The sequence below is a fragment of the Ctenopharyngodon idella genome, chromosome 10, assembly GCF_019924925.1.
Source record: "Ctenopharyngodon idella isolate HZGC_01 chromosome 10, HZGC01, whole genome shotgun sequence".
In the NCBI taxonomy this organism is placed as follows: Eukaryota; Metazoa; Chordata; class Actinopteri; order Cypriniformes; family Xenocyprididae; genus Ctenopharyngodon; species Ctenopharyngodon idella.
The window spans coordinates 45292037-45309974 of NC_067229.1; the positions used below are offsets into that span (position 1 = coordinate 45292037).

The window sequence follows — 17938 nt, forward strand, 5'->3', positions numbered from 1 at the left end:
GAAGTTCTCCAGTAGGACCTTTTTAACTGGAAATGCTCCCTTAAGTAGAATTTGTGACTGGGGAACTCGGGGAAAGAACAAAAACCCCAACTTCAGAATCCAATATGGCTGCTCAGCATATCAACTGAAACAGTAGTAATATATTATTTATCAGCACTTCTGTTTGGCTCAGTAAACTCAGTGGTGCACACAGTATTTGTGGACATAATTCTTCGGCATTATTGGTGCAAAATACCGCTTTTCTATGCGTTTGTATTCTAAATAAACCAGCACAACAAAGGTTTGCCAGGACGCGTCCATCTTAGTTTTCGGACCTATTAAATGGAATGCAGTCACCTCGGGTATGACATCATTCCCAGCTCGTACATCCCTCTTTCCAGGTAAATGGAACACAGCATAACACTCTGGCTGTGTCCAAAATCGCCCCCTATATACTTAAATAGGGCACCAGTTACCATAGTATCAAGTGCACTCATTCAATCCCACAATGCACTGCAATAATGAGTGTACAACCGATGAACGCTCAACAGCTAGAGAATACCCATAATGCACTGTGAGAGTCACGCACCGAAAGAATTCCCGCGTCTGACCAGAAGATGGCGCCCGCAGCTGAATCATCCATCCATCCATTTTCTAAATCGCTGGTCCAATATGGCGACAGCATAATATCAAATAGGTATGATTATTAAATTGTTTAATTAAGGTTTATTCATAGTTTCCATGACAGAGTTCAAGATAAATCTTTTCATTACTACTGGAGCTGCCAGTTTGCTAAGTTTCAAATAATTATTAAACAGCAAGTGTAACCCCTCCTGTTCAAACCACCCACTCTAAGTGGGACTCGAACCCGAGTCCGCCGGCATGGGAGTCGGGTGCTCTAACAAGGAGGCTTAAGACCGCAGTCTCTAGTGTCAGCTGCTAGAGCGCCTCTTCAGATCAGGGGAATGAGGTTTACACACACAGCTCTTATCGGCCTATGTCCGTTACAGTCACCCCTCTAAACATCACTCCCATCCGGGTCACGGCACCAATGTAACCCCTCCTGTTCAAACCACCCGCTCTAAGCGGGACTCGAACCGAGGTCCGTCGGCATGGGAGTTGGGCGATCTAATATGGAGGCTAAAGACAGCAGTCCCTAGTGTCAGTCGCTAGAGCGCCTCTTGAGTGAGGTTTACACACACAGCTCTTACTGGCCTTTGTCCATTACACAAGCACATGCACTCAGTGTCCAAATTCACTCACTCGTTTTCATTTACTCCCTCCAAATAAACTATATTAGTGGACTAATGTAGGGAATAGTGAATGAGGTAGGGGGTGATTTCAGACACAGCCTCAGTTTAGTTCCTGTCTCTATGAAGCCCCTCCTTCCGAAAAGCATAATGTCCTCTGATTGGTCAGTTCAGCTGGACCAGTGTGTTGTGATTGGTCAAATTCTTCGAGCATGTTTTGGAAATGTCACGCCCTTTACTATAACCATGATTTTCAACACTACTATCGCAACTTCACCTGGCCACGCCCGTTCTTTTGAGTGGGCTACGCCTTGGGCGGGAATTATTAGGAACAGGAACATTGTGACATGTTCATTCCCGGAAGAAAACTCAAGACTACAATGAATCAAGGCGTTTCAGGGAGTTCAGAAACAGTGCGCACTGATAACTCCCTTTGGAGTGACTTTGCAGACCTTTTTCATGCTCAAACAGCAACATTACACACTAAAGAAAGATGAAAATGAAAAAAAAAAAAAAAAAAAACAAAAAACAATAGGTATTTTTTAAGAATGTTTAGATATTTTACTGAAAAACAAGACAAAAATACTGAGTAAGTAAATCGTTTTTTGCAGTGTGAGGTTTGCTCAAGTGCTCTGGCAACAAAACCTGTGTCTCGTTGGCCTTGTGCTCCACTCAGCACTAGGAGTGGCGTGTGGCACCGGTGGCAAGGCCTAATGACAGAGCACCCGCGCCAGAGAGATCTTGTGGGAACACCATGTCCGGCACACCCAGGAGGGGCTCCAACATTGTGACACATTTATAGGGAAGCCGTTCCCAACACAAAACTTTTGTTGTTTTTGTTGTTGGCGGCACAATTGAGCTTCAACGGTGGTGTTGACCGTCAATATTTCACCCCTGTGTGTCCATCTGATGCATCGCCGACTTATCGCTCAAAGGCTTTTTGTTTTGTTACGGTATGGGGAAAAAAATCCACATGTCCGAGCTATTATCCTAACGAGTTGGCTGACAGATTTGCATGTGTGTTTCTGCTCTAGTCACCACAGAAAAAAAAAGGTTGCATAAGAGACTCTGGCTAGTTTTATTCAAAAAGCCCTGAGGTTTGTGGCTGCGAGGTTTTTTGGCTTTCCATAGAGGTGCCTCTGTGTAGGAGAACAACCGTGCTGTTTCCCCAACACACTGTGGCGTGAGCTGACTTCAGCCTGTCAGGCCCTGAGCTGCCACACAAGGTCTCACTGTGTGTTTTAAGACCAGATGCTGTGAAGCAAAGCAGAAACAATGAGCACCATGGCCTTTATTTACATTTTTCATCTGAAAAAAAAAAAATGTAAATGCTATTGAAGATACTGTTATCTATAAAAACATCCCTGAGACATGGTAAGGAACAAAAAGCATGCAGCAGGAAAAGTGTGCGGCGAACAAGTGTCGGTTTGCGGGGGTTGGGAGAAGAAATGGCGTTCTGAGAAGTTCTACCTCCAAAGATAATATTTTCAAAAGATCTTTGCGCACACATCTGGTTCTTTTCAAGGGCGACTTATTGGTAGTGCCATAGCTTATTTTTCTTCACCCTGCACCTCTCCTACGGTGCTCTTCCAAGCATATCCCAGCGGCCCGGCTGAAAATGCAAAATGTTCCTGACACTTAGTCAAGTCAGGCTCTTGGGAAGTGTTCTGAGGATGGGCCTCTCAGCTCCTTCCTCCACAGGATGAAGTGATGATATCTGAGGGCAGATCAATGAGACTTAAATGCAGAAACTTCATTTAATATAAATATTAGTCTGAACAGCTCACCTGTTTCCTCTACTGCTTGGAGTCAATAAAAGGGTTTGGACATTCGAGTCATTCTATAAAACAGGTGCCAATAATAAAATAAATGCATTTAAAATGTACAAAATGCAAGATTATATAGGCTATATATACACCGATCAGGCATAACATTATGACCACTGACAGGTGAAGTGAATAACACTGATTATCTCTTCATCATGGCACCTGTTAATGGGTGGGATATATTAGGCAGCATTTTGTCCTCAAAGTTGATGTGTTAGAAACAGGAAAAATGGGCAAGTGTAAGAATTTGAGTGAGTTTGACAAGGGCCAAATTGTGATGGCTAGACGACTGGGTCAGAGCATCTCCAAAACTGCAGCTCTTGTGGGGTGTTCCCGGTCTGCAGTGGTCAGTATCTATCAAAAGTGGTCCAAGGAAGGAACAGTGGTGAACCGGCGACAGGGTCATGGGCAGCCAAGGCTCATTGATGCACGCGGGGAGCAAAGGCTGGCCTGTGTGGCCCGATCCAACCGACGAGCTACTGTAGCTCAAATTGCTCAAGGAGTTAATGCTGGTTCTGATAGAAAGGTGTCAGAATACACAGTGCATCGCAGTTTGTTGTGTACGGGGCTGCATAGCCGCAGACCAGTCAGGGTGACCATGCTGACCCCTGTCCACCGCCGAAAGAGCCAACAGTGGCCATCAGAACTGGACCACGGAGCAATCACGTTTTCTTTTACATCACGTGGATGTCCGGGTGCGTGTGCGTCACTTACCTGGGGAACACATGGCACCAGGATGCACTATGGGAAGAAGGCAAGCCGGCGGAGGCAGTGTGATGCTTTGGACAATGTTCTGCTGGGAAACCTTGGGTCCTGCCATCCATGTGGATGTTACTTTGACACGTACCACCTACCTAAGCATTGTTGCAGACTATGTACACCCTTTCATGGAAACGGTATTCCCCGGTCGCTGTGGCCTCTCTCAGCAGGATAACGCGCCCTGCCACAAAGCAAAAATGGTTCAGGAATGGTTTGAGGAGGACAACAATGAGTTTGAGGTGTTGACTTGGCCTCCTTTTTATCAAATCAAACTGGAAAGCTGTGAACTCTTTTATGTATTAATCTAGCTTTAAAATATTTCACGATTCAATACATTATTTCCCTAATAGAATACTTCAAATCTCAGAGAAAACTTCCTATTAAACTGAACAAGACAGCCGACTCATATAATGATCCATTTCTTGTTGCTGACATGCAAGTGATGCAACTAATGTGGTGAACAAATAAACTACAACAAATAAAAGGGAGTTGAGAGCACAAGCATTGAGAGTGTCTACATTTACCTAGAAGAGCCTCATTCCTGGTTCTCAATAGCTTTTTGTTCACAGTTCATTTGGAGACATCAGCTGAATACTCATATTCATGGTATAAAAATGATGCACTGTCAGTTCGGACCATCATTTTCAGAGCCCAGACAACTTGTGCTTTTCTTTCCTTTCTATGTGTTTGCACAGCCCGAAATTATGGAACCACCACTAACAGGATGTGTGCGTTCCTGAGGTACTTTGCGAGTATTCCGATTGCATCACATGTCCTGGATTTCATGGGTTTTTCACGGTACATTCACTGTGTCATTTATAAAAGCAGCTCTCTACTAATATGCTAAATACAACCGTGCTGAAAGAATATACGAGCCAGATCGTAATTTGATTCGAATTAAATTTTTCTAATGGCATCCTCCAGAAAGTGCAAAGTAAACATGCGCTCTTTCCCGTCACTTTTCCACCAAGTGGTTTTGACAGGACCTTAAACATCTGGACAGTGTACATCATATGAAACACACACAATTCTTTCTTCCTCGCTGAGTAAACTGGCCTCAAGTAAGTCCGCCGAGAACCCACCAGTTAATCAAAACAAATACAACACATTTTCTTTAACAAACAGAGCCTTATCTTTTCCACCAGTGCGGAAAATCTTAAAATGAAGGAGAAAAATTAAACTTTCAATCAAATTTAAACATTTGTTGATTGTTTTAAGACATAATACAGGGGGAAAAAATTTCTATTGCTCCTAAGTTTTGGGAAATCAGTGCGGATTGACTTTGCACTGTGAAATTGGGGGGTGCGGGACATTACATGACGTCTGGACATCCTGCAGTGGAGCCATTATTCAGGGCCTGAGGGATCACAGCTAGGGGTCGTGGCCCCTGATGACCCTTGGATGATGGGCAGGACTCCATCCATGAGACCACATGACAGCAGGAAGTACTAGCTAATGTGGTTCTGATTAGAGTCCTTATCTCCAGCCCCCGATTAACGGTTCAATTATCTGACGGGGAAGAAATGAACCGCTGACTTAAACGTAAAGGGAACAGAAAATGAAAATTGAAAATGAACTTCTTTCTACCGTAGAACATAAATTAATGGAATTTTCAAATATATTATGACTTCTTATTTCCAAATGACAGTAAATGACCTCTAAGTGTGTGTGGTTCGGTTCACTTGGTTTGCTTGATTCTGTGGTGAAGTAAATACTACAGAAAAAACAAATGTAATTTCTACCTGAATAAGTTTGTTTTTTAAATTCTTACCTGAACTAAGTAAATTCTATATTAGTACTCAATTTAAGCTTGTAGAAATTAACTTTCTTAATTTTTCACTGTTTTCCAGCTGTATTTTCACTGTTTTATCTTTGCTTTTGTTGTTAGGTTTAGTAACTTACTGTTTTGTGACATCTGGAGTTTCTACTCATTCTACATTTCCTACTAAAAATGACACATTCATGCTCATAAATGATCCAACGAATGTTACCGTTATTGTGTACCAAGTATTGAGGTCTCTGTGTTCGGGTGGGTACCACATTACTTCTATTATGTAGATATATACTGTATTATTTACTTATATGTTCTACGTAAAGCATTTGGCTTAATTCAGTGTTATAGTGTTTGAGCAAAATGTACTTGAAACAGAGTATTGTGTTACAGGCCCCGTGCAGAAGGCCGTGTTGGCAGATTAGAAAGTCCCTGTGAAAACAGGAAAAAATGACAGAAGACAGAAGCAAATGCGTGTGTGTCGCACATAATCCCCAGCAACTGTTTATTCAATGTTTTTTTTTTTTTTTTTCACATTGTAAAACCAATAAAGCTTTATCAATAAAATGTATTTCTTTTTTTTCTTATTAATGCACAAATGTCATTTTCTTTTTCCTCTGTCAAAACAATGCACATTTCACATTTACGTTTTTCCCTTTTTTTTCCACAAACATCCATTTGAGCTTTTCACTTTGCTTCTTTAAATCTACTCAAAAGTTATCTTATGCATATATCATCACACATGACTGAACACATAAGTAAATGTATGTAAACCATACACATTTAACATTTAAGTTACTGATTTTATAATCAGATCTGCCATCATGTTACTCTACCATTAATTTTCCCTCCTGCATTAGCAGGAAATATCTGCATTACATTCGTTTGCACTGAAATGTCTGTCTAAAACATTTAACTGGAGAAGTGCATTGACATTTGTGTCACACATGAACTCTAATTAACCAAACACAAATATAATATGAATAATCAAATAATGAACATAATAACCGGGTAACTGGAGCCTGTATAAATCAAATTAAATACATTTCACGAGCACATGCGAGCATTTCACAGCATCCACAAAATGGCGGACGATGTACGCATTTTCAATATCTTTACAAACCGGAACATTTATATACAATATGTTTGCAACATAAACATACACACAGTAAATAAATGACTCGTGTGCATATTGCTTTGTTGTCATGAAAGTCATACCTGTAAAAACAGGGAAAAAATGAGGAGACAGGAGCAAATGAGTGTGTGTTGCACATAATCCCCAGCAATTGTGAGGGCGCCGGCGCACAATGCTCCTCTGTACGAGTCCTCAGTTCACTTTCAAAATAAGAGTCCCGATCCCACTCAGCAACAGACAATGATTTATACTTGACATTTTTCAGCTTCCATAAGCAAAAATTAAAAATAGTATATGGAAAATAAACTTTTTCTTCCAAAATCACAATACCCAAAATGTGTTCATACTTTAGGGTGTCACAATTGTAAACTTCAAGAAATTAGCTACTCAACAAACTTTAAATGGCAAAGTTAAACTTACTTTAACTTTTAACTTAACTAAGTTAAGTAAAATAAAGAAGATAAGTAGATTTAACTTAATTACATATATATAAATATGCGTGCAAAAACGTGCAAAAGAAAAATTAAGAAAATTGTACCTTTTTTCAGTGCATAAAAGTATCCTAAAAGTGGTTCGTACCTACAGAAATGAGCAGCCAGGATTTTCTACAGAATTTCACCATTCACCGTTCCACTGAAAAAAGAAAGTAATACAATTTTCAGTATAAAGCATTCCTTTAAAACAGAAATAAAATTGCTTTTACATTTACGACCATGATTCAAAGGAGAAATTTAATCATGAAAATTTCAAATAGAAAATAATTAGAGAGTTATTGAACATAAATTGTCATATTAACAAATAAATCAGATTGACCAAACAATGCAAACTAATGCAAATTTAGTTTATTAACAACAGTGAAGATGAATCATAAAATAAGAACTTTTGCAAATACACCAAGTCAACTTTTACTTGTAATTTACTATTTAGATGTGCACAAGTCATTTTTAGTTGATATTTCACATGCAAAATGCACTGTAGAAATACCCTAAACTGTATTTTAAAAAAATCTCTGAAATTTATGGTTAAAAAAAAAGAAAAAAAAAAGGGAACAGTGGTTGTTGGAACTTTACAGGGAAAAAAACATGCTAGCAATATTTAATATTTAAAAATGTTTTTATATAAAAGTTTTATAGAATTTTATATAAGTTTGTACTTTTATAATAAACTGACAACCACCTTAAAAACACAGAATCAAAGTTCAAGTAGTTTTTCCATAAGCTGAAGTAAATACTAAAATAAAAATGGTGGACGGTGTCAAACACAAAACACCATCATGACACTAAAATAATTCAATAAACATTAATTTGACAACATAAGATGTAACATAAACGTTAATGTACATAATTTCAATGAAATTCAGTGAAAACCCATCAGATGTAAGCTGTCGCACAGGAATGTCAATTTATTGTAAATTATAAGATGACTTGTTCTTTTTCACTTACAAAAACTGTACTTTTAACAGTATTTACCTGTTAAATGAAATGTCCCATTAGATTTATTACAGTTTCTCACCGTATAGAGTAAGAGAACTGACCATTAACCAATTAACAGGTTAGGATTTTACAGTTAAAATTACGATCATTTTTCACTGGGATAAAGAGATCAACACGGTCTCCAGCACAAGAGGAAGTCGGATCAAACAGCTTTTTTTAAGTGTAAAACTTGTGCAGTTTTATCTTTTATAATCTTTTATTTGATTGTCAAAACCTGATTTTAGTCAACAATTACAACAAGTGCTAATTCCCAACATGCAGCTCTGCAGAATCTGTGATAACGGTGCATCATGGGAACTGGCAGGCACTAATATCTCTGCACTTAGGAGCTTGTCTGTGCTGTTCAGTGGATTGAGTTACTGTGAAAGCCATGATGGAGTGTAAAGTAATCTCCTGCTGTGGAGCTGCCGCGCATGCCTGGAGTCCGTCGCATGTTTCTGAGATTCCTTATCTGGTGTGAGGGGGGCTTCACCTGCTGCGCTAAGATGCCCTGGAGACTTTAACACAGCGCGCCAGCATTTCCCAGACAACATTCGGCCTCTATCTAACATATTTTTCTACATATCGTAGACTTTCGATAAAATACACATCCAAATTTGCATTTTAAAAAGACTAACACCATAAATCCGGTCCAAATGATCTGCATGTTTAAGCTTCAAATGTAAGCTACATCTTTGGAATGTCTCCACAACATCTGTACACTTTACAATAAGTTCTCAGTTAGTGCATTAGCTAACATGAACTAACAATGAGCAATTTATTTTTCAAAGCATGCTTGTTAATGTTAGGCTACACTGTCTACACATACATCTATGTACACACTAATCCAGATACATTTGAAAACGTATCTTTTTCCTCTACATTTTGGTCTTTCGTCCACACTGAGACAGCGATTTTGTCCTTTGAAGACTCTCAAGTGAATACATTTGTAAACGCTGTTTTGAAATTGTAGTGTGAACTGTTAAAACTAAGGTATTTGAAAACGATGACGCATGTTTAGTCATGTGACACATAGCTATTGTAACAACAGATATCAATGTTTATACTGGTAGCTCTGTGCTGTTCACTTTCACAGTGTTGTTAAAGATAAATGTTACTTTGTTCAATCTTCATATCACATTCCTGCAAAGATGACAGAAAATTCACTCACAATTGACTATCACAAAGACCTGCCCCCTTTAGTTATTGTTGCTACGTCTGACAGGGCCATACTGCTCTCACGCAGTGAAAAATACATCAGGAGCAAAGAGGACACTGACAACGCATCGAGACAAGACAGAGCAGGTTACTTTTGATATGAAACAAAGTCTGAACAATACCGATTTGTGGTTCTTTAATGTGTTGTGACTCGTGAGAGACCGCCGTAACGCCTCAGTTCAATCGGCTTGTGAACCGATCATCTCTTCCTACTAGTTAATTTATAGCATCAAAAAAACATGAATGAACATCAGAAGGAATGTTGTTTCAACTGTGGAAAGTCATCAGTACACACCATTTTTCAAGTTCAAGTCCACCTACGTTAATCTACTAACTCCCCTGACTGCTAAAATATCTAGCTTCTGCCAGATCGCCTTCTGTATTCAACTTACGAAGAAAGTGTAAAACTCTCGCAGTTCAAAAAGCTTACGCTACATCCTACGCCACTGTTAGTTCATGTTAACTAATATAATTTTAACAAATTGAACCTTATTGTAAAGTGTTACCATTGATTTATTTGCTTCAGAGAACAAACAAACCCACATTTCACTGACATTATATACTGGAGCACATCACATAAGGTAAGTCTGGCTTGTCTCCTCATATGTATGAGTCTCAGCTTCAAAAGAGGAAGGATTTTTTTCCACCACAATCCAAAGCAGCACACAAACGAATGGAGCCGTGCCACGGTGTGGAAAAGACGCATGTCCAGCCTCATGCTTCACGTCAGGGCCTCCGCCAAAGCAAACTGTGGTCGGAAGAATCCGTTAATAGTGCCTGATCTGTGTCACCTGAGACTGGAATCATCCGAAACTCAGAAACCACACAGCCACAGTCATCGACGTGGATATTTGCAGCAGCTGAGTCTCTCTAATGAAGGACTTCCACCACAGACCACTCTGAACTGCCCCCGCTGCATCACAATCTGCCCTACTTTCATATTTAAACGCCTGTGCTCTGGACAGGTCGCAATCCAGACGTTTATAACAGTGGTTTTCCCACAGACTCTTAGATTACAGTTTGCAGAAACGCAGATTGCCCTTATTAATCTCCATCATGACTGTCATGTGACAGTCGAGCGCATGAAAACGACTCACACTTCTCAGGGAAGGGTGACAGAATTTTCCAACTGTGTGACTGATGCAATATAATGGTGACAAAGCCTGTGCAGAACATTTCCTATTCTACCATCCACAGTGTACTGAGTGCTAGTGCTGTCTTGATAGCAAAATTTCAGTAATCAAAAATAATAGGGTATATTAAAGAGACCCAGTCATTTACTCACCTCGTGTCGTTCCAAATCTGTATGACTTTCTTTCTTCTGTGGAACATAAAAGAAGATATTCTTTTTGAGGTACAAACACACATTGACTTTCATTGTATGGACAAAAAACAATGAGAAATTAGTAAATGATGACAGAATTTTCATTTTCAACTATCCATTTAAACACACTTTAATTAAAAAAAAAAAAAAAAAAAAAAAAAAAAAAAAGCCTCTTTAATTAATAATATTATTATTATTATTATTAAATATTAAGACATTAAATTAAAATACTTACCAATAAACACAGGGAGTGTTCAGGAAACCTGTTTGAAAACAATTATTTTGCAATAATTAAAATGATTCTTGGCATAGTCCATAATAAATGACTATTAAATATTATATGTAAATATATATTTAATAAAAATATATTTAATATTATATTAAATATAATGAATTAATATGGCATCGATATAAAAATTCTGGTCAATACCGATAAGCCGATAATTATTTTTATAACTGATAAATAATCAATATTACAATTGTATGCTATTTTGTTTAAATACATTGAAAAATGAAACACTAAAAAATAAAAACAATGTTTAAATGCTACAAGTAAATTTAGGCATTGCAGCATTATATGGATGAATATTTATTTTGAGATTGGCTAAAGAATAAACATAACAGTGTATTAAATTATTAGTGTTTTTATAGATTACCTTTGCCACCATTTAACACACATGAAGTTAATCAAAATATAAAAATGCCGGAAATAAATTCACAATTAAATATCTAATATCCACCAATACCGATATGAATTACAATATCTGATAACTGATATGGTACCGATAAGCTGGGCATCCCTACTTTTAACTCATAACTTATCAATCATATTTTAGTATCAATAACCCCACTGAGCACACAAAAACTAAAACCAACATGATCACGCATCTACAAGCCACAGAAAGTTGTGCTTTTTCAGATCTGCCGAGAAAAAGGAAGTCGTCATTTGGTGTTTCCACCAAACCTCTTCCAGTTCAGACCAAATGCTGGCAAAGAGACGGACAACACGCAGACATAGAAAAGACTGGCTAGCGTCACACAGGAGCAGGGCATCCATTATGAAGACCACACAGGGCTCCAGACACTTCTCCAGTGAGATAGACGCTATCAGAGTGAGTGACAGGTGCTGGTTTTTCGTCCCATCTCATTCTCTGATAGTACAGATGAGCAAGCCTCCCGACACGTTCCAACTGTTTATCATCAGGCGGCTTGATTTCCTCTTACAGAGAACAGATGGCTTCCTTAACGGCTCTGTGCTCGCCTGTTTCATCTTTAGTTCTCAGTGTATCTCAGCACAGACGTTTCGAGAGATCTGTGCCAGCACTGGATTCGTCCTAAAGAAGAAAAAATGGGAAAATTAGCACCTTCAGTACTGTTAAAAATACATATTAATGCGACAGTAGTGGGACAGAATATATAGGCTATACCAGTTATTTTTATCATATTCAAATAATGCAGATAAAAAGTGACAGTAAAGAAGTGACTAAAATAATATGGAAATGTGAATTGAAATTATTTTATTGTGAGAAGAAAGAGAGCGGAGATTGATCCTGTGTTTGACCAGTCAAGTATTCCAGAGTGCCATATAGTAAAGGATAACATATGACATTATGTCAGCTAAAGCATTTGTCAAACTTCAATCACAGTACTTAGGCTAATGTCAACGTCAATCCATTATGAAGTTTATACTGGCCTCAGCTGTCTGCAATGCATTCATGTAAGAATGCTTGGAAGTACAGGCTAGCATGCCAGCAATGTGTAGCAGGACTTTGAAGTGTCAGCCTGGGTCAACATAAACAACAGGTACTGCAGTAACAAACCTCAGAAACAGGTGGTCCGGTCATGTCTGAAGCAATACATGCTGGTGGCCGCATGAAATGTTTCCGCTCAAGGACTGGATCGATGGGATCAGTAGCTTTTGACCTATTAATCAAAGTAGCAGGTTAGCAGATTTTTACATTTTCTAAAAAAAAAAAAAAAAAAGAGCAAATCTGTTGTATCAGTTCAGATACAACTATAGTTTTTATTAATATTTTGAATTTTAAATATCGCAAAATAATTGTTTTCAAACAGGTTTCCTGAACACTCCCCGCATTTATTGGTAAGAATTTTAATTTAATTGGTTAATGTCCCCCTGCATGTGGTCAATCATTTTATCCCTTAAAACATCTTTTATCACCAAAATGACATATTTAAAGGTTTTTTCCTTTAAAAAAAAAAAAAAAATTCTTTATGCCTTAAAATAGCTTGAATGTAACTCGACACCCTTGCCTCATCCACGTGGTTCTATGAATATGCAAATTAGCCCCACCTCCACTCACTCACACCACCTCAGAGATCCACTTGTTGATGATCACACTGTGACGTGATTGGTCACAAGGTAGTTTGTGACGTCAGAAACACCAGCGATTTCAAACCGCGTTTTTGAGACTGTCTTTAGTTTACTGCAATTTTAAGAAGAAAATGGTGTTGATTTATGAATTTGCACATGGTTTGTCTTAAAGCACATTAAAATCACCACATAGACATGTATACAACATTAAAAACTTGATTTTATATTATTTATGTGCTTATGTGTGTACATGTGCTTAAACAGATAGTTGAACATGAAAATTATCATCATTTACTCATTTCTCATTGTTTTTTGTCCACACAATGAAAGTCAATGTGTGTTTGGACCTCAACAATCTTCAAAATATCTTCTTTTATATTCCACAGAAAAAAGTCAGTCGTGCAGGTTTGGAACGACATGAGGTGAGTAAATGTTAAATGAAAATGAGAAACGTTAGCTTATATAAATTAATAAAATAAATAATTAGGTAATATAAATTAAGTTTAAGGTTTTTTTTTTTGTATTTTATTTTAGTAATGAAGTAATGAAAATGTTTGGGTTTTTTTGGTTTTAGTTAACTATAATAAGTCAATAAAAACTTTTGCTCACCACCAACATGGCCTATTTTATAATGTTACATATAAAATATGTGGGGTCAAAGATTTTGAAAAATCCCTAAGTATAATCAATACCAATAGTGATTAGCAAGCTATTACCTATAATAAGTTTTATTGGACTGTTTCCCAAACAATTGCACCTGATATTTCCACAGATATGGTTTGGCATCTTTAAAAACTGGAACTTGAGAGTGGAAACCGTTCTGTACATCTTTGGAGAGCAGACGACAGTCATTGGCATGTCAAAGGGCCAAGTGTTCACATATGGTCACATAGCTGAACTAATGGCTGACAGCCCTCAGCAAGGGCATTAAAGTGACCCTGCCTCCAGGACAACACAAGCACGGACCAGCGCTCTGTAAACAGGGATCCAGAAATCTGTAAACATACAATTAGGCCATTAATGTTGCACAATGGACTACTCACTCCTGATATCTCAACCACAATATAAAAAGGGTTTTCTTTATTCCAAAGAACTTAAAATACACAATCAGAAAGTCCGCAATTACGTGAACTAAAGAAAACATAAATCCAGTCTCTTGTAATTTGTATTTTTATTTTATTTACTTGTCATTTCTTGTAATTATTTATAAAATTAGCTATTTCTGAGTGAAAATCCTACAGCAAACATTTTTCAGTGTGGAAAAACAAACACTTGAACATGAGTCAGCGTGATAAGAGCTACCTAAAATAACAGAAACCATCTTCAGAAAAAAATTATTTGATGTGTAATTGGATTTTTTTAGTTTTTTGGCTTGCATCCCATTCGACTCCATGGAGAGGGCAGGGTTTATGACCTATACTGCAGCCAGCCACCAGGGGGCGATCAAAATGTTTTGGCTGCACAGCACACTTGGTACTCAACAAAATTATTCTAAAAATGTTGCTAACTACTGTATTTTTATTGGCCTTACTTAGATACTCAAGTATTTGTTCAAAACCTGTTCAAATGTTGTCCAAATTCTGTCCAAATTGAGTCATCTGAACCAACACAATCTCACAGGAAAACGTAACTATTTTACAAGGTGGCGATTTCGTATGAATTGTATGGTTTTTAGAAAAAAGTAATCATGAAGGTCCTCCACCAACCCCATCCCTAAACCTAACAGCCACTGGGGCATAAGCAGATTGTACGAAAACGCACGAATGCAATACGAATTCATACGAATTTGGCACCAATTCACCAAAACATAAAATAATTACAAATTGCCATGAGATTGTGTTGTCTGAACAAACAATTTTAAATTGAACCATGTTTTGCAAGCTCCCAGCATGCATTGCAGCCTGAAATAATTATTAAACTATTATTAAGCAGATTGTGCGAAAATGCACAAATGCGATTGTACGAATTTGCCACCAATTCGCCAAAACGTAAAATAGTTACGAACTGGCATGAGATTGTGTTGTTTGAACAAACTATTTTAAATTGAACATTTTGAAAGTTCCCAGCATTCATTGCAACTTGAAATAATTATGTGATAAGATAACTATTATTAAACTCACAAATGCAATTGTACGAATTCATACGAATTTGCCACCAATTCGACAAAATGTAAAATAGTTACGAATTGACATGAGATTGTGTTGTTTGAACAAACTATTTTAAATTGAACATTTTGCAAGTACCCAGCATGCATTGTGTATTTATATGTACATCTAATTGCAACTTTTAATATATTTACCTGAAATGCTAAACAATCATAATTTCCCTTGACAAGAATTTATAAGTTCATTAGATGAACAAAAGTTAAGTATTCAGTTGTTAGTTGCGTTAACATAATAAATTGACTGTAATATGTTGCCTTTTTTAAAAAAAAAGTTAGGTCCCCTTTTTTTGTTTTACAGTGATGTTATCTGAGACATATCTCAATCGTAGCAAAAACTAACAAACCTGTGGGAAATCCTTCACAGATCTGACAGTGTGAGAAAGTTAGCGCACAGATTTGAAACAGACAGCTTACAATGGACCTTATCTGTATTGAGTGTTTATGATAGATAAGGTTTGGGGAAAAACCTGCCTGCAGTGACAGCCATCAGACGGTCAGAGTGTTCTGATAGAAAGCCTGGACACATCTTGAGATTGTTAACAAATAGACTGCTTCATACAGATAAGCTCGACAGAGATTCAGTACAATCGCAGGGACGTTTTTTAACATATGAGACTATTTGAATACGCTATAGGATCAGCTTTGTTTGGTTTGAGTTCCAAGCAAGACCTTTTCATAATCAGCTTGTATCATCAGCTTGGCCTGAATTAGTTTTTTGACATCAGCATGCAATATTAGTTTTCTATTTAACTGTTACCTATTTAAATCTCTGTCATGGTAAGGGCAAGATTTGAATAATTCAAATACATTTGTACAGCACACGTAGATGATGGAAGAAGGACATAGAAAGGCTTTCATTTGAGATGGAACATTTTCATTTCTAACCGCCTGATATACAGTATTTTCTTTTGTTTTGCATGTTCCGCTCTAAAATTGGAAGTCAAAGAAGAAGTAATTATCCCTCTAAATTGAGCCATTTCACATAATTATTTCTTGGAATGTAATGTTTTTTACTGAGCTACAAAGAACATTGAAACTTGCCATTTTATTTGCCGTTTGTGTCGCATAATGGGTTTTCCCATCAGCTCCAGACTGCGCTGGTTAATTTGGGAAGAGGTCTTGTTCCCTCCGAGAGCACAATTTAATGAGGGATATCATCCAACTGAGAGAAGTTATATTTATTTATATATTTTATATTTATTAATGTATTTGTCTTTCAAGATTTGTCATTGTATACACTTGATACAAATGAAGGAGGAATGATGGCCGTAATTTTTGTAATCAAATAAAATATTAAATTGATTCACACCTCAATATGTGTGTATAGTTAAATATAAAAGTATAAAAATATATATAGAAAAATTTACATACACATTTACTTTTCATGTAAATGCAAAAGTACACAATTATATATTAAATATAAAATGCTATACTAAAATTATAAAAAATATTTAGAGAAAAAAATAACTAAATAAAATCTAAGATGTTTTATATAAAAATATTTGTATTATATTTATAATTTATACTATATTTTATATTTTTATTATATTTGTTTTTATACATTTACATATATATGCATATATATAGACTAATATATATATATATATATAAATATTTGTACAAAAAATGGAAAGAAATTTAGAGAAAAGAAAAAAAAAAACAATATAAAACAATAATAAAAAAGAATAATTATATATATATATATATATATATATATATATACACCTTAAATATCATGCCATGCTCTTTCAACTTGGTTCAGTAAAGAAACCCCCTAGCAACCACCTACAACATATTCATATATTCACAAGTGCAAAACTCCAGTCAGTGGTTGTAATCACTCTAAACAAATGTGATTCTTAAGTTGAATCCATACAAATTGAGATTATACACTAGCCAGGCAGCACTTTACTAAAATAAACTACTGGGTCTTTATGCCTCTTTTTTAATCTGTCTGTGACCGTTTAAAGTTCATTTAGCTCAAAACAGAGAGCACTTAATTCTTTGTTGCTCCCCAGATGACCAGTTCAGCCATACGAGTGTGAAGAGAATTATGACCCATTTTATGGGGCAAGTTAGTTACTCCATTGTTTATAACTGAATGTGACTAGTGTTGTGAGAACAGTGTAGCAAATGTGAAATTTATGTACAGCCTCAGGCAATGGTGATTTTTTTTCCAGTACTGCGTCAGTGAGTTGATCTTTGCATTCCTAGTCTTATCTGTAAATCTTTACGTAGTCGTAAACCACAACCCAGGGCCTGTATATGGCACATGCGTGAAAAAGCTTCACATCGTGGAAGCCTTGTTCTGCAGGACACATGATCATGAGCAAAGGGAGGATCTGAATGAAGGGTGACCTCTACTGAAAGACAGCGGACATGACTTACATCACCCAACAATCTAAGGTCAAAGGTCACAACTGGAGCGATACACAGTGACCCCATGAAGTACTTGGACACTTAAAGGATTAGTTCACTTCAGAATTCAAATTTCCTGATAATTTACTCACCCCCATGTCATCCGAGATGTTTATGTCTTTCTTTCTTCAGTCGAAAAGAAATTAAGGTTTTTGAGGAAAACATTACAGGATTTTTCTCCATATAGTGGACTTCAACAGTTTCCTACGGGTTGAAGGTCCAAATTGCAGTTTCAGTACAGCTTCAAAGGGCTCTAAACTATCCCAGACGAGGAATAAGGGTCTTATCTA

At 37.0% G+C, this 17938-nt stretch overlaps 1 long non-coding RNA gene across 1 annotated transcript; it reads left to right on the plus strand.

The window, feature by feature from the left end:
* Positions 1-11444: 11444 nt before the first annotated feature.
* LOC127520898 (uncharacterized) lies at positions 11445-16532 on the plus strand. The gene is made up of 4 exons (XR_007932226.1): positions 11445-12676; positions 12808-12835; positions 13453-13488; positions 13839-16532. It is a non-coding gene; the product is annotated as an uncharacterized LOC127520898 (long non-coding RNA).
* Positions 16533-17938: the final 1406 nt, after the last annotated feature.